At 37.7% G+C, this 25,053-nt stretch overlaps 1 long non-coding RNA gene across 1 annotated transcript in view; it reads left to right on the top strand.

Moving 5' to 3' along the window:
* Window positions 1–25,053, top strand: part of LOC116660900 — a 96,477-nt gene that overhangs the window by 33,043 nt on the left and 38,381 nt on the right. Inside the window, exons 3-4 of the long non-coding RNA XR_004316546.1 lie at window positions 3,433–3,533; window positions 5,792–5,915. This is a non-coding gene — a long non-coding RNA (uncharacterized LOC116660900). The remainder of the gene's footprint in view (window positions 1–3,432; window positions 3,534–5,791; window positions 5,916–25,053) is intronic.

The raw sequence follows: 25,053 nt of genomic DNA, 5'->3' as shown, positions 1-25,053 counted from the left end.
TTTAAGCAAGAAGTTCCCTACTCTAGCCCTTGGAATACAGAGCTATTCTGACACTGATTTTTTTTTTTTTTTTTGACTTACAGATTGTTTTAATCTAGACATTAGCCAGTGTTCTCTGGCTTACCCACACTTTTAAGATTCTTGAAGCAAGACATATGAAATGAATGCTAGTCCTATATTATGCATTCCAACGTTGGATTGTTTGTAAATTTGCTGACACTGAATTTTTGAAGCTCCTTATTGTGTGTAACAGATTGTGTTTCACAGATATCCCTGTGGCCTCCAGTGGGGTAAAGAGGAGGCCTCCTTGGGATCAGGTGACTTGTTCCTAAGAGCCAAGTAGAGGCAAGTGTTCCTGGGGGTGGGTCAGGGTGGGAGAGAGTGGGTTCCAGGTGTAACTCCTTTCTGGTGCTGACAGAGGCCAGTAGCCCCTGAATGTGGAACTGAGTTATTTTAAGGCTAAAGGCTCCTGAACTCTAATTCCTGAGCACAGGGGCACTATCTGTTCCTTAGAGGATTTAGTGTAAGTTTCTTTCTTGAGTGACTACTACATATGAGGGTCTTTTCATAGGTTATCTCATTTAACCTTCACGAGCACCTCAGGAGACAAGGCTTTCTCATTTCTGGTTCAGACATAAGGAAGCTGAGACCTACGAAGGCGGAGGATCTTGCTCAAAGCCACGCAGCTAGCCGGTTAGGGAAAACTTGGCCTCCCTTTACCATCACATGGGGAATTTCTTTTTGTTTGATTTGAGAAAAAGAGCCAATACCTTTCAGCTGAGATAAGAGAAAGGAATCTGATCTCATCATCCATGCTTCCTTGTAAATTTATTTATTCAGCCTCATTTTCCTCAAAATTGTAAAGGATCCCAATCCTCTCTCTTCTGTTCTTATGGTGTGAAACCTTGGACAAGTCTCCTTTTTCCTATAAGAGGAAAAAAGTTACCTGAAGAAACTTGAGCAACGGTTCTGATCTCATAAAGCTGTGGTGGAATTTAAATGGAGAGAATGTGTGGAAAGCTTTGAACAAAGTCAGGGTTCTAGATTGTCTTTATTGTTACTACTCTATTCGGAGAATTTTTTCACGTGCAAAGGGAAGTGGGGACAGAAGCTTCTATGTGGAAATATTTCCCCTTACTTCTTGTACTTAACCTAGGCCAGAGAGCTAGAACTATGATATTTTTGACTTGAAAAAATTCTTCCAACTTCCTTAATTTCTGTTTTGTGAGTCGGGAAATGAATTTAGAGAAAATTTAGTAGCCATGGGATTACTGACTGAAGATCTTATGGAAATTATGTTCAGTTTTCTCTCAATCCAGTTGGGTAAAAAAAATGAAAAGAAAGTCTTTTGCCGTCATTTGGTGGTGGAATAGAAACTATAACTAAAGTTTTGAAATATGAAAAGCATTATTATTGATGTGTATCTAAATTACAGTGATTTTTTTGTGTGTTGTGCAGAAGAGGCACACAATTGTTAAATCCCCCTTCACTCCACTTTCTTTTTTGGTATTCAAATAAATAGGAAAGGCTGTGACATTAAACATTATCTCACAAAATAACATGTTTGAAGACTAACATTCAAATTGTTGACATATAGCATTTGAATGCTATGTACAAAACATTATACTTAAAACATGACATCCCAACAATCAATTTGCAGCACAACATCCCGGCATAGTAGTCAGGTAGAACCAGTCTGCGTGTATGGAAATAGATCTTCCTGTTGGTGCATTTGCAATTAAAAGACCCGTATTAATAGCACATCCTCCATTTAGAATTTTTAATTCAACAAGCATTTATTGTAAAACATTGTATTGCAATGAAAGAAAGATGGCTGAAACCTAATCTCTGTTGCAAAGTAGTAACTTGAGGAAGGAAAAAGGGAAGAGAAGAACACCTTATGTGCACAACTGCTGGAAAAAGGAAAAATCTGGGCTCTATGCTGAGCAAAGAGGTTTACATTTATGCACTGCTGATGGCACTAGCTTTGCCTCAGCCTCTTCTAGGTATTAAGCACATATGGGGCCCTCATGTGGAATCCCCCTGTGGCCTGGCTTCCCATCCACAAATTACTTTCCTTTCAATGAACCAAATTTAGGCAGAAGACTTTGTCTTTCTTGACGGTGTTTTTATCCATTTGGGGTTTGGTGGTTTTACTGTAGCAACTTGTTTTATGGTTTGAGTTCTGCCCTTGATTATGTAATCTCTGAACGATTTTATCATTGTTCACTTCCCTTTTTCTTTCTCTTTGACATGAAGAATAAGACAGTGTGTATAGTGTTAAGACGTGTAGAGAGTGAAAACAGAAAGAAATGGAATTTCCAGTTACTATGTAAAGTGACAGCACATGTCATCAACAGAGAGGACTGCAGTGTTTCCTCTGGGCAGCTCTGCCCAAGGAAGGCCTTGGTCTTTTTCAGAGCCACCCTCCAAGGCTGGCCTATGGAGAAGCCCCAATTTTACATCTAATAAATTAGAAAGACCCTTCTACCCTCAAAAGTGCCCTTCCAGGTAATTTAGGGGATCTAGAGGGTAAGTGTTTCTGAGGAGGGCAGTAAGCTAGTTCTAGAGATAGCTCCAGGAAACTTCTAGGTAATGCTATTTTCTTACTTCCAGAGCAGTTCAGAGACTGTCACAAGAGCTTTCTTAAGTATCCCCAGTGCACGGTCTAAGCCAAATGCAAAGCTTCCAATTAGAACATTGAAGCTTTGATGCCAATTAAAATTAAATGATGCTGTTTATGGTCTTAGGAGGAGGAATAGACCCAAAAGAAAGACATTAAAACTTGGTATTTTAAAAATATGAGCTCAGCTTCATTAGAGAGTAGTTGCTGAGTTTGAACCTAAAGTTCTAACAGGGAATTCAAAAGTTTCAAGTGATAAGATAATTAATATAAAAAGGGAGACAGATGGAAAATGGGTAAAGGTTATATGAGTTTGGTGTTTGAAGTTACAAAGTTAAAGTATTTTAAGGACAGAAGAAGAACTCAGCTGTGTTTCTAGTTGGCAATATATTGCAAGTTGTTGTTCAAGTAAATTGGCTTTGGTTATAACCAAACACAGAGCTTCTCAAAAGATCCAGTTTCTGGTTTCCCAAAGAATCACAAAGGAATTAATGTGCTTAACTTGTTTATATCAATATTACTGAATGCTGATAGGGTGGTTTCTCATTTTCTCTTTTGGGATGGATGGCTAAATTTTTCTTTTTTTAATTGAAGCCTTCTACTTATCATTGAGTAGAAGGTAAAATTAAATGTCCTTAATTTTACTTTTTGAACAAATTTACTGCTTTGAGTAGCTGGATCTCTTATGGTTCCTGATATAAAGTCATCTAGAGCAGCCTTTTAAGGTCCATTACATTAACACATGAGTGTGAGAAACCTTCAGTTTATTAATTTCTTATTTCTACTGACACATAATCCTACTATTCTAGATAATACATGGCATCAGGAGTGGAGACATTTCTTTTTGGACAAGCTCTGAAAGGATGAAAGGAAAATGTTTCTTTAAATGTGAGCCGAGAAACAATGGATGGTGAGCAATTTTCCCTCAGTTATAAAGCAATTGTATTTCCTATTTTAAAACAAAGTGTAATGGGATATATTTTCTTTTCTATTATATTTCTAATAAAATCTTATCTGCGGAGAGACAAAGCAACAGAAATTATTTTCCAGAAACACCAGATGTTGACCCACCTGTCTGATTACTGTTGAGAGGTCTAATCTTGTAGTTCAGTAAATATCTTAATTAAATTACATGCCATTTCTGCATCGTTAGAATAAGTTGAAAGCTGGAAATCTGTTCAGAAATTTGAGCCTGTGTTGCTCATTCTGTTTTCTCATACACATTTAGGCATCTGCCAAAAAGAATCACTACATCAGTTTTGCAAAGCCAGATTCCAGCTTTGTTACTTAACCATGACTGAGCCATCATGGGTCTCAATTCCCTTGCTGGGGTAATATTGTCTATGTAAGAGACTGGTTGTGAATATGAGATGACACACTGCTGTAAAGCGCCTGACACACAGGGGACACTTGGTAGATGTCAGCTGCTTCTTATTTCTCCTCTCTTCTCTTATAATATTGAAGTAGTCTCCCTTAAACAGTACCATCATCTTACTTAGTGGCTGAAATGCCTACAGTGATTTCTTTTTACTTACTGTATTCTTTCATTTATTCAACCGTTCAAAAATAATTAGCTTAATATTATATTCACACAGAAATGAATAAAACATGATCCCTACTTTCAAGAAGTTCACAGTCTAATGAGCCAAATTAATTATGGAATTTAAACCTGTCTTAGTATCTAAGTTGCAAGTATCCCATCTCAAGTACATCATCTCCACTTGTTTAGTTATATGCTCCCTTTACCCAGGGGTTCTCAGCATTGGCTGAACACCAGAACCACTTGGGGGAATTTTCTTCAAAATGCTAATGCCTGGGCCCTACCCAGATCAATGAAGTAAGAACCTCCAGGTATGGGTGTTTAAGAAGCTCCCAGTTGCCTGACTTATTTCATTTAGCGTAATACCCTACAAGTCCATCCATGTTGCTGCAAGTGGTAAAATTTTATTCTTTTTTATGGCTGAGTAGTATTCCATTGCATGTATATATGTATATACATGTGTATACATATGTGTGTGTGTGTATACATATATACACCATATCTTCTTTATCCATTCATATGTTAATGGACATTTAAGTTGTTTATGTATCTTGGCAATTGGAAATAATGCTGCTATGAACATTGGGGTGCATGTGTCTTTTTAAGTTAATGTTTTTGGGGTTTTTTTGTTTGTTTTTTGGATGTGTACCCAGGAGTGGAATTGCTGGGTCATATGGTGATTCTATTTCTAGTTTTTTGAGAAACCTACATTCTTTTTTCCACAGTGGCTGCACCAATTTACATTCCCACCAACAATGTACAAGTGTTCCCTTTTCTCCACATCCTTGCCAACATTTGTTATTTATGTTGTTTTTGATGATAACCATTCTGACTGGTGTGAGGTGATATCTCATTTTGGTTTTGGTCTGCATTTCTATGATGATTAAGGATGTTGACCATCATTTCATGTGCCTGTTGGCCATCTGCATGTCCTCTTTGGAAAAATGTCTATTCAGTTCAAATACTGTATGATATCACTTGCACATGAAATCTAAAAAATACAACAAACTAGTGAATGTAACAAAAAGAAGCAGACTCACAGATACAGAAAATGAACTAGTGGTTACCAGTGGGGAGAGAGAAGAGGGAAGGGGAAACACAGAGGTAGGGGATAAAGAGGTACAAACTATTAGTTACAAAATAAGCTACAAGGATATATTGTACACTATGGGGAATATAGCAACTATTTTATAATAACTATAAAAGGAATATAACCTTTAAAAATTGTGAATCACTATAGTATACATCCATAACTTATATAATATTGTACATCAACTATACTTCAATTTAAAACAAAAGCTCCCAGGTACAATCAGAATTGGGAATCACTGGGTTAGAGTCAAGCCAAACTCCACCTGCAGGCCTTATTCTGCATGTTACTTTTTTGTTCCCCTTCCACTGAGTGAACCATTCCTTTCTCTTTTCTCTGTCAATGTTCTTCATTAGAATGCAGCTTCAAATATCTCTTTCAAGTGAAATTCTAAGATTCATACCCTAGATTAGGCTTTTTGTTCTGTGTGGTACCATCTTTACTCTGAAATAGTATTTTTCCACTTGGATTTATTGACAAGTGAAATTCAGAAGTTTTCTTCAGCTCTTTCTTTTGTGTGTTTTTTCCCCCAAATCAGTGTGGAAGCTCCTTATGGAAGAGACCGACATTCCATTTTTGTGCACTGTTTCCCAGTGCCTTTTCACTGCTTCTGGCTGCAGTAGGCATTCAACAGATGGTCAAAGCCAACTGACTCACTTCTGGTAAGTGACTCCTTCCTCCTGCCTATCTCGGTGTTAGCAGCTGTGGGAGCTTAACATGAATTATTGAACTTTTAACTGACTTTCTAACTCCAAATTTTAGTCTCTTTCATCATCCAGTTTCTTGGAATTTAATCTTTCTTCCTTCCCACCATTTCAAATGAAATATTTTAAAATTTCTTATCTTTAGGCAGTTTTGGGGGAGATACCTACATCATTAAATCCAGCTATAATAAAAGCCATAGCACTGATACGTACTCTGCTAAGCTTCTTGAAGGCAGGGACCATGTCATATATATTTTTGTGTCACAGACACATGAACAAGTCCCTGGTATATAGCAATTTCTTGATAAAGATTTGTTGAATTAATTAGTCCCTTGGTTAAATTAAGGTTCATTAGCAGAGACATTCTAAATTCATTTATCACATAGATTATTCAGAAAATCAGATGCATTTCTAATAGCATTTTTTCCTCTGCATTTATCTTCTTATCACTCATAAGTTCTGGGAATCTAACTTTCCTGTTTTATATCACTGTGCCTCCCTTAGCTTTCCAGTTTACTGACATATTTTTGGATTTTGTGTTGACTTATGTTGGTCATTGATCTGTCTGGCTGTCTATGAATCTATGAATATCTAACACTATACCTAAAGAGGACCATTCTGAGTTATTGAATTAAATATTCTTAATTTTATTTCCTGAATATCATTAGAGAAAACATGGAAAGTATTACAATGTAAAATAATGTAACTATCAGTCAATTTATTTCACTCAATGACAATCACTGGGAATTTTTTGTGTATTTCCTGCCAATCATTTTTTTCTTTGCATTTTTAAAGCATGGTTGTGATCTCAGATCCAACTATTTATTCCATTTTGTATTTTAATTTATTCTGTTCTAATGACTCTATTGTACACTAATATATAGGTGTACAATGATTTTAATAAACCATTCTCTTATTGTTGAACTTCTGGATTGTACCATTTTTTATTACAATAAATAATCCTAGGATGACCATCTTCATGCATAAATTTTTTTCCCATAAATAGGGTTATGACCCAGAAGCTGTGTCTAAGAGTATGAACATTTTCAAGTTCTTAACACAGGGGAATAAATTACTTCCCCAAAGTATTGGAATCGTCTATAGCCCTGACAACAGTGCCTCTGTAATACGCCTTTCAATGAACTCTTGCCAGACTTGAGGACTTATTTTTAATACAGAAAGTGTAATTTTTATTTTATCTAAGATCCCCTTAGAGGGTCCCATTGTGCATATGTCTATAAGGTTTACTCCATTCACTTTGGCATACTGCCACACCAGCTTGTAAATCTTTCTACACCAATATGACCCTTATGCAGTTGCTGTTATGAAGAGAACAGGTTACTTGGTTTGGTTTGAATGTGTTTCTCTGGGTGTGTGATAGAAGCTGGTTGAAGTGTGCTGCTATGAAGGTCCTGATAAAGATGCCCTGAACCACCATGTCACACGTGTGCCAGTATATGTTCCTTTAGGTTGAAAATACCTCTAAAAAGAAACTGAAGCTTAACTCCTGGGCTAGCATTTTTTATATAGGAGTTTGGGTATCTAAGCTAGAATAAGCCATAATGTCGTAGGGCATTCACAGACTTCTAGAAATAGAGTTTCCTTATGAAAGTGGGGAACCATGGCTTTTGGGATGGCTTTAATTGACTTTATATCTTCAGGCCACATCTATATTCCATTATGTTTAATTTTTTGGATCTATTCTTATACCACAAGAGGGATAAAATGTGGTTTTTATTTTGGCAACTGGGTTGCTGCTGTATGGTAAGAAGGAAATTTTATTTAATGCTGTGGTTAGGTTAGCTGAAGCACTGGTTTTTAATGTATCATGAAAGAAGACCAAATATCCATTAAATCAGTGGTAGGTAGAAAGAAAGAGAAGTTATTAGGTAAAAATATGAAGTATTCAACTATCAAGCCACTAATCAAATGTCGTATTCTTTCTGAAGTCTTTTCTAGCCATTCTGACTTCTGTGTTTGTTCTCCCATAGCACTTGGACTGTTCCCTTGTTATAGCAGTGATCACATTGCATTAGAGTTTTTTGTTTATATAACTGTTCCCCCCGCACAATTATGGTCTCGTAGAAGACAAAGGTAATATTTTACATATTGTATCCCTAGCACCTAGCGGGGTCTGATGGGTGATTGATCATTGATTGTTGGATGATGGAAACACGCAGATGTAAGAGAATTGGAAAATATTCTCAAATGGGTGTATTCTAAATAGCATGTATCCTAAATTAGCTATTTTAGGCAAAACAGACAATATGGAAATGTGTTCCTCATTTTATAACAGATGAAGAAGTGTGTCATAGAGAGGTTCAGTGACTTCCTCAAGTGACACAGCTGACTAAGGCATGAAGCCAGGTTCAGCGTGCAGGTGTCCTAATTCTCAGTTCCATGTTTTTTCCAATGCACCTCAGTGTAATTCACTTTAGAATAATGGATGAATATGTTATTTTTCTGATCGTATGGAGAAGACACCCAGCAATATAAACTTCCTTTATGTTATGGTGTATGTTGATTTCTTCTGGCATGTTTTAGAATACTGCGAGTGGAGAAATGCTTTACAGTCAATGTTAAGATTCGTGGTATCATGGGCCTTGACAGAGAAGATCAAAGAACTGAATCTTCTCAGGGGAAGACATTATAAGAAAGATAATGTTTTAGTCTTAATGTCACATAATAATAAATTTTATTAAGTGCCATATTTGGACAAATGTCATACCTATATTTATTTATACTTCTTATTTTTTGTGAGTTAATTAGATGAATAAACTCATCTAATACCGATAAAACTGTGTTTGACCCATAGTGTAGCAAGTGCTCAATATTCTTGTTCCTCTTTTTTTCTTAACATAATGTTCTTCAAACAAATTTTTTTTTCTGTCCTGGAACATTCAGAAGAAGCAACTAAAGTGCTTGTTACGGTAGCTGGAAGAATCAATTGACAATTTAAAAGAAGTTATTCTGCATAAAGGGAGGTTCCAGTAGACAGAATGGGACTAGTATAAACCAACCAGTGTATACTCTCGACAGGTTGCTGCACCAGGCTTTGATAATTAAGACTCCACTAGGTCTTAGAGAGGGGAAGATCCATTAAGTAAATTTCTTTCTTTCTCTTCTCTTTTCCTTCCAAAAGCAGGCACCAGAAGAAGCCAGTGGAGGAGTGTCACAAGAGAACCAGGCAGTGTGCCTGTTTTCCCAGTAACTTAAAGGCATCAGGTAGATGTCATAGAAGCAAAAGAGGCAAAACAAAACCAAAACCAAAAATAAACTTTTAATCTTCTGAGAACTGGGAAGTGACATCAGAGAATGGCACAAAAAGGGACAAAGGGAAAGAACATGGGGAATGTGAAGGAGCACAGGTCCACAAATAAACTCCGTGGTCCCCATGGGTTTTGGTCTAGTCCGTCTTCCCTGTTTCCCATCCAGATAGCTTCTATGCCCCTCAGTTTTTCCATTAATGAAAAGAAGGTGAATGACAAAAGAAGGTTCCTTGGTCTTTTGGAATAAGATAAGAAAAGTACCATTAGCGAAGATGTCCATTAATCTAACTATCGCCCTAGTTCTAGCTTATGGTTTTAATTAGCATTATTTTCTTTGATGATTTTTGATTACCCTTACAGCCCCTAAGCACTTTGGCAGGGATACGGTGGGGAAAGTTACCGTAAATCAAATTATGAATTTTATTGCTCTAATTGGAGTAGAAATCCACAGCATCAATTAAATTCTCATTTCTTATTCCCCTGGCTCATGATCCTCATTCTAGGTGTGTATAAAATCTCAGTGTGGTACAATGATGTAATTCCTTAAGCAGCAGTGCCCTGGTACATTAATAACATCCTGGTTAGGAGAAGCAGGAGTGTAAAACCATACTGGGAACAGCACCTCCGGGCATTGTGAGAACCTAAACTATGTCTTTTTCCTTCTTGTCTTTCCACATCACCTAGCTCAGGCCAAGGAACACAGAAGGAGTTTAAGTGGTTCCTATGGAGACACTGATGCTTGATCTCCCTTATTATCTCCAAATTCAGTTGCTCATGGTCTGTCACAACTTGGCAGGTAGGTGGAAGTCCACAGTCAAGTTTCCAGTAGCATCGAGGTCACAAAGTCTTCTGCAGAATGAGAGTTCCAAGATGTGTTAGGATAATTAATCCTAGCTGCCACAGCCAATAAGACTTTGAAATCTCAGGAGGTTGCCAAATAAATGCTTACTTCCCATTCCATCCTGCAGCTGTGGAATCTGCCTGGCCTCTGAATGGAACATGTGGCCTCTGCAGTTGTTGCAGGTAGGAAAACAGATGGCAGAGGTGCACTGGCTCTCTCACCTGCTTTGGCCTGGAAGTCATATGCATTTCCACCCAGAGTCCTTTTGGCTGGAATTAGTCACATGACTTCAAGTGTATATGTAATGGGGGCTGTGAAATACAGGGGAGTTCATGGAATATTTAGTGAGCACTGTCCTTGACACATTAGGATTTCTGTAGTGCCCTGGGGATTTCATCCTTCCTTGGGGTTACTGAGCTATGAATGGCAAATAATGTAAACACAGATGAGCCAGCCAGTTAGTTCTGTGGGAAATTCTTTTTTTTTTAATTTAAAATTAAATTTTTTATTTATTAATTTCTTTTCTTATTGAGGTATAGTTAATGTTTAATATTATATAAGTTACAAGTGTACAACATAGTGATCACAATTTTTAATATTTATTAATTTTTAAAATTGAGGTATAATTGACATATTTTATTACTTTCAGGTGTATGACCTGATTTGATATTTTTATATATTGAGAAATAATTGCTGCAATAAATGTAGTTAACATCTGTCACCACACATAGTTACAAAACATTTTTCCTTGTGGTGAAAACTTAAAATACATTCTTGGAGTGACTTTCAGATATGCAATAAAGTATTACTATCTATAGTCACCATGCTATACATTACCTCCCTGACTTATTTATTTTATAACTGGAAGTTTGTACCCAGTTCGATGTCCTTCACTGATTTTGTCTGCCCCCGACTCCCTACTCTGGCAACTACCAGTCTGTTCTCTGTATCTGTGTTCAGTTTTTTTTTTTTTTTTAAGATTTCATATAGAAGTGAGAGCCTATGGTATTTGACTTTCTCTGTCTGACTTATTTTACTTAGCACAATGCTGTCAAGATCCATTCATGTCCCAAATAGCAAGATTTTTTTCTTTTTATGGCTGACTAATATTCCATTGTGTGTGTATGTATATATATACCACATCTTCTTAATCCATTCATCCATTGATGGACACAGGTTGTTTCCCTACCTTGGCTATTGTGAATAATGCTGCAGTGAACATAAGGGTACATATATATTTTTGAGTTAGTTTTCATTTTCTTTGAGTAAATACCCAGAAGTGGAATTGCTAGATCATATGATGGTTCTACTTTTAATTTTTTGATTTTTTTTTTTACCAACGGTGCACAAGGCTTCCCTTTTCTCCACATTTTCACCAACACTTGTTATTTTTTTGTCCTTTTGAGGATAGCCATTCTAACAGGTATGAGGTGATATCTCAGTTTGCTCCTGCAAATGCTCAGCGTTTTGCAGACCTTCATCAGAATGCCACAAAGTCCCTTATCTTTCAAATGTCAAGGAAAAGTGAAAATTTTAATTAATGATTAACTATTTAAATAATTTAAATTTTTCATAGAAATTTCAAAGGTAAATAGCATGAATTTATTTGGAGTAAAGGATATTCAAGTTTTATTCTATAGACTTCTGAATTATTGAGATTTTTAAGAATAAATATGTATTATTTCAGTAATTATAAATTTTAAGTTGCAAATATTTTGTTTTATGGTTCTCATCCAAGCAAGTGAACTACATATATATATATATATTTTAATTTGATATCTGTGTTAATCTGTTAGGGCTGTCATAACAAAATACCATAGACTGGGATTTAAATGACAGAAATTTATTTTCTCACAGTTTTGGAGGTTGGGAAATTTAAAATTGAGGAGCCAGCTGATTTGGTTCCTGTGAAGGCAGACAGCCACCTTTTCACTGTGTCTGCACGTGGCAGAGAGAATAAGCCGAACTCTCTGGTGTTTCTTCTTATAGGGATACTAATTCTATGAGATAGACAACATACCTTTATGACCTCATTTATCCTTAATCATTTCCATAAAGGTTCTATCTCCAAATAGTCACATTGAGGGTTAGGCATTCCACATATGCCTTTGGGAGGGGACATAAATATTCAGTCTATTATGAACTCATCTCTTGGATAAGAATAAGAACACAGAAGTTACCGGAATATCTCTCAAAAGCATCCTCCTTAAGCCAAAAGAGAACCAAAGTTTCATACTAAAGGTCAATCTGTTGTTGTTGTTGTTGGGGACGTTGAAATAGACTGAAGACGGCTGGTTCAAGTTGTTGCAATTTTTTAAAGGACTATCTGTCTGTCAAGAGATTTGTGGGCTGGATTTTATCTCTTTCTTTCCCACTGGCTCTAAGAGCTGGTTCTTTGAATGTTGCATGTGATCAGATTTCTGTACACCATTCTGTTTAGTTTGGATTACACATGTGTGTCTTTTGGCTGTAGGAACTCGAGAAGGGCCTCATATATTTCTTTGGAGTCAGTTTCAAAGTTGTACCCCCGAGAGACCATGTTTTCATGTGAGTAATGGTCACTTGGAAATCCTTTAAGGAAGTCTTCAAATAATAGAGAAATTAATAGAGAAATGTTTTGTTATTTAACTATTAGAACATGTTACAATCAAACAATAGATTAAATTAGCCGCAATTCCATATAGAAGCCAGCACCTGAACCAGGACAATGTTATTTGGTCATCTGAAGTATTTCCTTAGGTTTTACAGGGCTGGTTGCCAGCAAACTCACATGTTTACTTTTAGCTCAGTCTTTTATCCAGCCTGCGGTAAACTCTTATATAATTGTCACTGGGATATCAGCTTTCTCTTACATCGTATACCACATCATCACAATTGATGGAAGCCACCTTCTTTGAGTAGCAAATTATATGGCTGAAGAAACGTGTTATAAAGACAAGTAACTTGTGAGCAGCGTGGCTAGCAGATGGAGTGATTTCCATAATTCCCCAGTCTTTGTTCTCACTTTATACTCTGTCCTCACCATGTTCAGGAGGCAGCTCCCCACAACATGAGAGCCAGAACCCCATTTACTATCAGACAAGAATCAGAACTACTTTACCTTAAGACACTTTTGTTTCCACAGATTAAAAGACATTTAATATTATGCTCAAGTACCAATTAGTCAATCATTGTAAAGTTCTTTGAGAAGAAGGAGCACCTATTGTATGAATTTAAGGAGTTATTATTTTATTATTTATACAACAACTTAATGTGCAATTATCATTGTTTTTTAAAAATATTTTGTTTGAACTCAGCAGGGTATTGTGATAATCGCCTGAGTTATTGAGTCTCCTAAAGCTATAATTAGACTAGGAAAACCGGAGTGGGTTGGGATAGACTCAAAGGCTTGGCTAAGGACCGGCACTGGAGAAGAGGTGCATGCAGGAAAAGGCCTGGGTTGACAGGTAACTGATTGCCATGGCCTTTCTGCTACTGGCTCTAGATGGCAAGAATGTGACAGAGAAAAGGGAACTTTTTTCACAAATCAGCTAAATCTATAACTTTGTCATAGGTGCAGCCCTCTTATGGTCTCAGGTATTATAAGCACAGTGTAGAAGGGATGTGGGCTTTGGTTTCAGGCAGCTCTGGTTGGAATCCTAACTTTGGTTCCTAGGAGACCTCAGACCTAGTCTCATTGATCTCAGCCTCCTAATCCATAAAAAAATAGTACTTTGTAAAGTTGTATCAGTATTAGAAATAATGTATGGCAAGTAGTAACTACTGGGCCCAATTCATCATGGATGCTTGGTAAATTGTGTTGATGATCATGATCATTATGATTAATAGTCACATGTGAAAAAGATGAGGAAAGTAATCCCCATCATCAGTGACCATTGTTTGGAGTTAGGCCTTGCATTATAATGGTTTAATCAGGTAGAACTGTTGATTCTAATAGGTTAATTGGTTCCTCCTTTAAGAAAACCAGTAACTGTATTTTGAAGAGTTGTCCTGTAGGCATTATAACAATTTAATCCAAAAAAAAAAAAAAAAAAAAGGCTGTGGAAGGAATTTCAAGCATAGACAGGCTGGTTGAGAAGAGATTTAGGGGGCATGATTGGCTTTTGAATTTTAGATCACATTATATGGGGGATAATTTACATTATAAAAAGACACTGGCATTTTACATTATTCAGAGTTAAAGAGATTGGTGTTTGATGGGGGGTTAATGAAGTGCACAGGAAAGGGCATAAAGCATCTATAATGCATTTATAAATCAATTGTTGCATTAAGATAAAGCATGACAATATTAGTCCTTTGTTGACATATATAGTGGACTTTTCTATCCTCATTATCGCACTTCATACTTTCTGGACTTCAGGTATGACTGTTCCAGAAAGAGTAAAAAATATTGATATGAATTTTTTAGATACAATTTAATTTCCTTGCTGATCATACTGTTTTTAAATTACTGAAATAATGCATTTTTATTCTAAAAAACTCAACAATTCAGAAGTGTATAGAATAAAACATGAATATCCTTTACTCTAAAAAAAATCATGCTATTTTAACTTTGAAAATTATATGAAAAAATTAAAGTATTTAAACAGTTAATCATTAATTTAAAATTTCACTTTTACTTGACATTTGAAAGATGATGAAGGGCTTAGGGGCATTCTGGTGAAGGTTTGAAAAACTCTGAGCATTTGAAAGGAGCGCACTGCAATCTCTTTTATCCATGGATTCTTTCAGGAGGGCTTCTTGGTGTAGGAACATGAGATGAGAACACAGGCTCTGGCCTGGGAGTCTCTACAAAAATGTCAGGGATCTGTCCCCTATGAACACATGGCAGAGAATTTTAAATTTCCCTTTAGGAATAACCAATCTCATAACTAACCAATAAAAAACACTCCTGTAGAATAAGCCCATGGCCCCAGTGTAATGCATTCTGTTTTTGGGAGGACTTCATTGAAAAGGGCTGATGGTTTCAATGCTGTTTCAAGTCAAAGGGATGTGTCTACTGAAAAAAGAAAAAAGCACAACCAAAACGCTGAGAATTATGTTTTATTCGGTGGACTTTCTGAGGACTTCAAGCCCAGAAGGCAGTCTCTCAGATAGCTCTGAAGGACTGCTCTGAAGAGGTAGGGGAGGAGCCCGGATTTATAGGAGTTTTGCAATAAGAACCAGGTAGTAGGAACATCAAAAGATTATTGTTCAAGAAAACGAGATATCTTAAGTTAATGGGAAGATGCAAGAGTCTGGCCTCATTGCAATCATTCATGTGATATGCAACTTTGCTATGTAGGGCCAGTATTCTGTTCTTTCCCATCCTGAGTCCCTTCAGGGTACACTGTTGGGAGTGGCTGCAGTGGCTGAGGGCTTGGCAGCAGGCAGCCTGCTTGTCTCAATTCTGAGTTCCCTCTGGCTTACCTTAGGGAGGCGGGAGTGGCTGATGGCTGTTGGCCCAGCATCCTTTGTTTGTTGATGTGGGAGGCAACATTTTTCATTCACAGATGACAATGGGTTTTCAAAGTAGAGTTTCTCTATGAGGTTCCATTTTGAGATTTCTCAATGTATAAAAGTAGTAAGACTTATAGGAAGCAGCACTGATCATTGCTGAAGGCCTCTGCTGAAATTATTATTGATAAAAAGCCTTTATGAAAGATCTATTAGAGTTCTTGACTCCTGGCCAGCAGAAGCTTACAATTTAAGACTGCAAGGGTGGCAACAGATATTAAGGACACGTGGACAGTTAAGAAAGTGCTGAATGAATATATGGATGTGCTATTGTATACAGGAAGGAGTAGGTGTATGCTGGAGGGTGGAATGACTATGATAATAGTTTAGGATCTTCATTTAAAAAAATCTTTTGTTTAAGGGTTTCATCAGGGATGCATTTCAGTTATCTGTTGCAGGGTAACAAACCACTCTGAAACTTAGTGGCTTGAAATAATAACATCTATAGACTGAGCTCAGATGTGTGGTTCTTCTGGTAGCCTTCTCTGGTGTTATTCACGTAGCTGCAATTATCTGGAGGATTTCTAGGGCTGGAAGTCCAAATTGGCTTTCCTCATATGTCTGGCATCTTAGTTGAGATGCCTGGAACAGATGCGGGTTGGCTGGGAATCAGTCAATCTTCCTCTCTCTCTTTTTCCTCTTAGCCTCTGCAGCAGAGTAGCATGGACCTCTTTACACAGCGGCTTAAGTCTCCAAGATATGAAAGCAGAGGCAACCATATCCCTTAAGGCCTAGGGCAGAACTTGTAAAGTGTCACTTTAACTCTATACTATCGATCAAAGAAGTCACAAGGCCAGCCCAGTTTCCACATCAGAAGGAAAATAGACTAATTTATCGACAAGAGGAACAGCAAAGAATTTGGGTCACCTTCAGTTCACCCAGAGTATAAAATATACAGAAAAGACAACCAATAATAACCTCTAAAAATTGCTATTAAACATTTTGATTGGAGGGCAGCTAGCAGATGTGACATGTCTTCACAGGTAGCAACAACACAAATGGTCTAATCAAGGGACCTGAAAGGTCAACTTGTCAACTAGCTTGGCTCAAGGCTTAAATTTTTTCTGATCAGAGTTACTCATAAAATTTTATGTTATTAGAGTTGGGAGAGATTTTGAAGGTCACCCAGCCCAATCAAATGTCTTTGGACAAAACAAGCCTTTAAACAAGATTATGGACATTAATATGTACCACATCAGTGTAGCATATTTGCTAGCTAATTTGTTTATATGTCTAATTCATTGTGACTTTGCTTGAGGACAGGATCTAGGGAAACAGAACACAGGACAGATACATCTTACGTGGGAGGGAAAAAGTAGGAAAATATTCAGAGTATAGGGTGTGTTTACACCCTATAAGCTCCAGGGAATGGAGATATTCACAGTAGTCACAGGAACCACAAAGAGCTTAACATTGAGGAGGGATCCAGAACATCTGTAAAGTGTATTTTACTAAGTTTGCAATTTTGCATGAGGGAGGAACCTTAGAAGTGATTTGCTCTTGCACTCTTCCCATTAGTCAGAGAGAAGACTTCTTGGAAGAAGTGTTTCAACATCACTGGAAATGAGAAGCAGCTTTCTCATGAACTACTTAGCATAGGGACATGCTTAATTTTGCTCCCAGGGATGGTCTTTTTCATATCCTTGTATAAATTCAAGGTTTACCAACAGATAGATCATTGACTGAGTCTCACTTTTGTCTTCCAGTAATTCTTCTTCTTCTTCTTCTTCCTAGAGGAGGAGGGTGTTAACTGAGTGATATGAGATTGGGTTGTTCACTGGCCTCCCCTGGGATTTGCAAAATGTATGGTTTTGGTGTTTCTGGTATGGCTTTGGACTGGGTTCATGCTCTGGAGTGTATGTTTATCATAATAGAGCCCAGTGAAGCACAGCCTGTTGGCCTTTGGCCCCTGGGCTTGTTGAAACACATTTCCTGTTTCATTTTGCAATTATCCTCACAAGCTGGGCTTAACAGCTTTGGTCTTCTCATTTTCTGAAAATTATGGGAATGCTTTGAGATATCAACAAGCCTTGACATGTTCTCAAGGAAGCTTCAAGAGGAGCTGGGGTCACTATGAAGCCAGTACATTTCTGTTGGAGAAGGAACATTCTGTTAAAGAAAAAATAATGGGCAAGGGATTTTCCCCTGAAAGTGATAAGCCAAGGACTCCTTCCGTCCTCCATCCCTGCTCCTGCCCTGGCTGCCGGTATTACTGTCCTGCCCAGTTTCTGGCCTCTCTGTCTCCTTGTTGACCAGCTCAGTGTCCATAGCAGGACTGTTTCTGTCTGCAGTTTCTTAATGGGATACAGTGCCTTTTCATAAAATTTGCTAGGTTCATTTTGGACCTGAGTAATTTTTTTCTTATCAGTGTACAGTCACTGAGATCCTTAATCGTATTTATTATTTATTTATTTAAATGGAAGTATAGTTGATTGACAAAATTGTGTTAGTTTCTGGTGTACAGCATAGTGATTCAGTTATACACACACATATATATTCTTTTTCATTATAGGTTGTTACAAGCTATTGAATATAGTCCCCTGTGCTATACAGTAGGACCTTGTTGTATATCTATTCTGTATATGGTAGTTTGTATCTGCTAATCCCAAACTCCCAATTTATCCCTATCTGCCTTTCACCTTTGGTAAACATAAGTTTGTTTTCTATGTCTGTGAGTCTGTTTTTGTTTTGTAAATAAGTCCATTTATATCATTTTTTAGATTCCCATGTAATTTGTCTTTGTCTGACTTCATTTAGTATGATCATCTCCAGGTACATCCATGTTGCTGCAAATGGCATTATTTCATTCCATTTTATGGCTGAGTAGTTTTCCATTTTTTATACACACACACACACACCCCATTACTTCTTATCCGATCATCTGTTGATGGACATTTAGGTTGCTTCCATGTCCTGGCTATTGTAAATAGTGCTGCTATGAACATTGGGGTGCGTGTATCTTTTCAAATTGGAGTTTTCTCCAGATGTATGCCCAGGAGTGATCCTGAAGTATTTAAAATGTCTTAGTATTTTGGGGCAAAATACCCAGGTCCTACCTGGTTTCTTCTCAATGTAAAAGATTTCTGGAACTTGGAGCTATTTCATAACTCTAGGTCCTGTTTCCATTGGTGCCCTGATTATTGAATTAGCTAAAGTAGTAACTATTTAATGAATTGAAAAGACAAATTTCCTGGTCCCACATGTTATACTTGCAAAAACTTCAGATTTCTATTTCAGTGAAGCTTAGAAACACTGCTCTCATTCTATCAGTTAATTTGTGGCATTCTTGATTAACCTTCCCAGGAAAGTTGGTCACTGTTGGTGTGTACCTCTGCTGGGGGGCTATTTTTCTTCTGAAACTTCATTAAAGCACCACAGGGGTAAATCAATACCTATAAACTTACAGTTTTAGTTTCTCATTTGTTCCACTGAGCTGATGAGATGGCTTTGTAATTCCATTTAGCACTATCCGAAGGGACACCTCTGGCTAGGGATGTTCCTGGCTGTTTGCAGTATCTATAAATTTGCCTTTTTTTCTCATTTACCCTCCCTTTCCCTGTCTGCTTCCTGGAGGATAGGTTTTCTCAGAGATCTTCTTATCTGGTCAATACCAGAAGATTTAGCTGGTCATCAGAAAGCAGTATCTTTTAGAGTTCTGCGCCTCAGAGAGATGTCAGTGACTTTAAAACAGTTTAGCCGAAGGGCCAAGACTTATCAGGTTCTACCCTTCAGGTGCTGCAGGAGTCTGCCAGCATGGGCCTGCCATTGGTGTTTTCCCACATGGCCTCATTTACAGGGATCTATGTAGGCTTGGAAGGGAGGAGTGGGGCATACATACAATGACTGGGATCTCCCATATTTTCCATAAGGGGAAAGTGAGAGATGGGGTAACTCCTCCCATCCCCAGCTCAGCCTCCAGATCTGGAGTCCCTTGTTACCAGAGATCAGATTTCAGGGACATCCTTCAGAGAGCAGCAATCTTCCCACAGTAGAGACCCCAGGAACGGGCTAGGACAAGAGGACAAGTTGTCAATTGATTTTGCTCAAACTCAGACTGCTTTAGCTGTGCTGGGGAAAGAGAGTGGTTTTTCCTGAAGGCATTTCTGGAAGTGTTTACAGGCTGAGGTGGGTGCAGAGGGACAAGTAGCTCTTCCCCTGGAATAACTTGTGAGCTTCTGGTTGGTGATTTGCAGGGGGAGATGGAGGTGGTGAGGAGCTATGCAATCAGTCATGTCATCAGTGGGTCTAGATGAAGAGAGAGACAGGAGAAGAGAGCAGAGGAGGGAGAAGGAAGGGGAGAGACTTGGGTAATGGAGGTTTTCTGTGGGGGAGAGGTAGAAGACAGGATAAGGAGGCTAAAGACAGATCTTGGAGGGACTCCTGCTCTTGATGGCATCTTTATCAACCCATCTTCTACAGTCAAGTGTGTTACATGTAGAACAATCTTCTTTCAAAGTCAGGAGAAACACATCTAGGTTTTGGCATGCACATATTGTCTTTCCTTTCACTTCTGGGATGTATTTTTTGAATAAACTCATCAAAAGAATTGGCTGTATTGCCAAGTCAATATCCTCACTTCCCAGTCTCCCTTAAAGCTACTGTAGTTAGAATTCCTTCCCCTCCTCGCCGCTTAGACATTGGCCTTGCTCTTTTTTGACATAATATGCTAACTAGCAGAGGATCAGTTGTCAATCAAGACATGAATAGTAGAAGGGCTTAGAGTAGCCACCCTTGGAGAGTGGCCCTTTCTGATATAATGCTAGCTGGCATCTCTGGCCTATGCATTCTTGAAAGAATGTTGCTGAGTATCTTTAGAATTAAAGTTTGAGCTAATCAGTACCTACATAATTTCACAATAATGATATTGAAGTATTTTAAGGAGACTGACAATCACTGTAACAGACTCACATGTCTGCCACTCCCCACTAGAAATAACTACTCTTAGCTATCTATATACTTTGACAAGTGCCTTAATATTTCTGCATTAAAGTAGTTTAATAATAATAAGAAAGTTAAATGAATTATGAAACAAACATCTATATAAAGAACAAACTCCGGTATGTAAAAAATCAAACAGGAATATAAATCATCATAAAGCCAAGAAACAGACATTTCTGGCATCTTCCTAAATGACCTCACCTAATCTAACCCTCCTTCTTCCTCCCACAGGTAAGTATTCTGACAAGGGTAACAAGGGATTCACGCCCCTGCTTTTCACTGTAGTTTTACCTCCTAATAATGTAGCCCTAAACAAGATAGTTTTAGTTTGCCTTAAAGTTTGAGGGGCTAAAAAAGACGGATTTTAACAAAATGATCTGTGAGAGGAGTTTAAATGAGTTACTTTCTCCTACTCCCTCAAACTAACCTCACAAATTAACTTAAGCTGTGTGTGCCCCCATTAATCAGAAATGGCTCCCGTTTGCATTAAGTTCGCAGATGGTCCATTTATACCATAATCATCCGAGGAAGGAATTCCTTATTTGCTGGCCCATTAATCAGTGCTTTTGTATAGAACTTTCCTCCTCCCAACACGTAGGCTTTCTCAGAATGCATTTCCTTACCCGCCCAGCAAGCAAGTCTTTGATAGTTATAGTGGGTCTTTAGAAACTATTGTTTTGTCTTCTAAACTTGAGGCCCCTTGTTGTGCTTAATTAGTGCTAGTTTCTTCGTGGATGTTGATGACGACTTAGTTTGTAGGAGGCGATTTTTGATTGTCAGAAAACAGGAAATACCTTTCGGTGAGAAAGGAACACCAGTCCTCAGCATCAGGGTCCACCAAAGATGGGTGTGTTGGCGTTTGTCATGTGTTATAGAACATACATTTTGATCAGCCCATCTAGACTGTCCTAATTCATTAGCAAGGAGGAAAGGTGTGATCCATGTTTACAGATCACTTCTGTTTCAGTTTTTAACTTCTCATTTCCAGTACTTAAACTTATTTCCATTCCTCCTAATGACCTTTATGTTCCAGGACCCGGAGGCATTTTAAGATTCCCACAATTGAGAGCTGAGATAAACTTTTCATAGACCTGAGATAGATTAACTCCCGACCCTCTTCTCACCCCAACACATACACACACCCTTTCCCCCTTAGTTGGGACCATGGAGGCACCAATAATTGGTTTCTACCCTAACTAGACAGTTGAAATGATGCAGAGATGAAGTTGGACTTGATTTCCCCATTAATAAGTAATAATGTGAACACCTATCGAGTGCTTACTAAGTATCAGAAGAATGTTGAGTACTTCAAATACAGCGTCTCATTCAGTCCTCATGGTAACCCTGGGAGGCAGATACTGAGATATCATCAGTCTCATTTTACAGATAGGAAACTAACCTAGAGATGCTACGTAGTTTCTCCAAAATTATGTATTTAGTTAGTGGAGGACCCTGAATTGAATCCAGGTTTGACTCAAAGGTGTATGCTCTTAATAACCATTATTGCACTCTATTTCCATGTCCCATGGAGTGGTCAAAGTACAGCTCTAGGAAACCCAGTTGTTCTTTTCTGTGGCTCAGGGAATGGGTCAGGGTTCCATTGTGAAACTGTGGAACTGGCCAACTCTCTGGCCTGGAGTCTATTATGAAGAGAAAAGATGTGGCTGAGTCCTTTTCGCTCATTTTGGATGATCCATTACATGTTCTTTTTAGGTATCAGAGAATCCTTAGTCCAGCCTTGCAAATTCATGGAGCAAATGTATTGCCTACATTTGCCCCTGGCTTGATATAAGGAACTTTGATTAGTGCATAAAATCTTACAAGTTCCTGGAATATCATCTGATTTTATGTCATCCTATAACAAAATATTCTTCCCATGGGCTGAAAATATTATTTTAAAAAACTCAACAAACACAAAAGAATGGACCCCCACTATTAGTAATCTGTAATTGTGTGCCTTAATTTATTAATTTCAGGTAACTAAGAGTTTGTTGGAGGTCTAATAGTAAAAGTGAAATAAGGTAGATGAAATAGTCCTCAATTTGAATCCCAACTCTGTCTTTTACTTGCTCTGTGACATCAAGCAGTTTAGTTAACCTGTCTGGACCTTAATTTTGTTTCCTTTTAAAGGGACTATATATTAACAATTATCTTGCAGGGTTCTTGTAAGAACTGAAGGCGTCTAGCATGCTCTATATACTCCACAGATTCTCCTCTAAGCCCTGGTCAATTTTCAAGAGTCTTGTACTTGTTTAAAATAAGTTATTGTAAAGGAACCCTCCTACACTGTTGGTGGGAATGTAAATTGGTGCAGTCACTATGAGAACAGTATGGAGGTTCGTTAAAAAGCTATAATAGACTTACCATATGATACAGCAATCCCACTTCCAGGCATATATCCAGAGAAAACTCTAACTCGAAAAGATACATGCACCCCAATGTTCATAGTAGCACTATTTACAATAGCCAAGACATGGAAGCAACCTAAATGTCAACTGACAGATGAATGCATAAAGAAGATGTGAGATACACACACACACACACACACACACACACACACACACACACACACACACACACAGAGGAATATTACTCAGTCATAAAAAAGAATGAAATAATGTCATTTGCAGTAACATAGTCGGAGCTAGAAATTATCATATTAAGTAAAGTAAGTTAAAAACAAATATATGATATCATACATATGTGGAATCTAAAAAATGATACAAATGAAATTATTTACAAACCAGAAATAGACTCACAAATGTAGAAAACAAACTATGGTTACCGAAGGGAAAAGGGGTAGGGGGGAGGGATAAATCAAGAGTTTGAGATTAACATATATACACTATTATATACAAAATAGATAAAGAACAAGGACCTATTGCATAGCACAGGGTACTATATTCAGTATCTTGTAATAACCTATAATGGAAAAAATCTGAAAAAGAACTTATATATATATATGTGTTATATATATAATTGAATCACTTTGCTGTACACCTGAAACTAACACAACATTGTAAATCAGCTATATTTCAATAAATTTTTTTAAATTGAAAAAATAAATTATTATGATTTTTATTAAATAGAATTATAGAATCTGAATGGTTGGAAAGAACCTTACAGATCACCAAATGTAGCTTTCCAAAATTATCTTGTGTCAACATCACAGGAAGAATTTTAAAATATGCAAATTCCCAAACTTTAGTGCCAAAAGATACTAATTTAGTAGGTTTGAGGTGGAGAGTAGGAGGTCTGATCTTTAAAAAGTTCTACTGATAATGATGGATAATGTGTTTATACATTTGTCAAAACCTGTAAAATGTACAAAACTAAAAGTAAACTCTAATGTAAACTTGGACTTCTGGGAACAATGATGCATTAATGTAGACCTATCAACTCTAACAAATGTACCACTCTTGTCCCGGATTTTGATAGTAGGGGAGGCTACTCATGTGAAGTCAGGGAGTGTATGAATAGTCTCTGTATTTTCTACTCAATTTTGCTGTGAATCTAAAACTGCTCAAAAAAATAAAAGTCTGTTTTTTAAAAAAGTTCCATTGAGGACTCAGATGAACATTTAGGTTTGGAAGCATGAGCCCTCTAATTCACTATCCAGAGGAGAAGCACCTGCAGCTGTTGCACTCTTTGTAGAGTCATTGCTTCTTCCTGTGCTTCTTCCGGAAGCTCACTGTTGTACAAAGCCAGTTCCATTGTTGGGCGGCACCGGGATTCAAAAGCTCTTCCTTTTATGGAATTGACGTCAGCTTCATTGTTAACTTCCAATCACTGTGCATGATTCCTTCCACTTGAACTACCTGGAATAAATCTAATCGGTTTCCCACATGAAGCTGCATCGTATGTTTGAAAGCAGTGCTCATATTCCTTCTGTCCCCACCCCATCTCAAGTCTTCGCCTTTCAAGGCTAAAGATGCCTTGAACTTCAGTGATTCTTCCTCTGATATAATTTCCAGGCACTTCCCACTCCTGGCTAGTAGCTTTTCTTGTTATTTCCGATTTGAAAATATTAACGAGGCAGCTGACATAGGAAGCAACCTATCAGAATGGAGACCTGGGCTGTGCCTGGTAGTAACTCTGGTTCCTGGGGCAGGAGTGAGGTCCTGGGGGAGGGGCCGAAATGACTAGAGGCTCTAAGAAGCAGCTATTTACCAACTGGTACTAAAAGTATTTCAGTATTTTAACTGTCAGTCTGGCCATAGTGGTGCACACTTGTATCAGTCTTGGCCACCTCCCTCTTATAACGTAACCCATTGTTGAATACAGTTCTCTAGAAGTGGTCTGAGGCGCAGAGTAGAGTGGGACTGTCAGTTTGCAGACATCTGCATCTGTGTGTCTGGAAATACTTTCAGCTAAGAGCTGTGAAACCATTTTATTGCACCTGTTTATTGTAGTTTTTGCATTTAACTTTTGAATCTGAATGTGGGTTCATTTATCATGAGATTTATAATTCATTTCTTGCTGCCTATTTTGGACTCTTGGGTTGGTTTAGGCAATGTGAGCACCTACCTTATGACTTCATCCTGTCTGCAGC

This window comes from Camelus ferus, chromosome 3, assembly GCF_009834535.1.
Source record: "Camelus ferus isolate YT-003-E chromosome 3, BCGSAC_Cfer_1.0, whole genome shotgun sequence".
Lineage (NCBI taxonomy): Eukaryota > Metazoa > Chordata > Mammalia > Artiodactyla > Camelidae > Camelus > Camelus ferus.
Note: the sequence above shows the minus strand (reverse complement) of the source record. Positions and strands in the feature narration are given on the sequence as shown.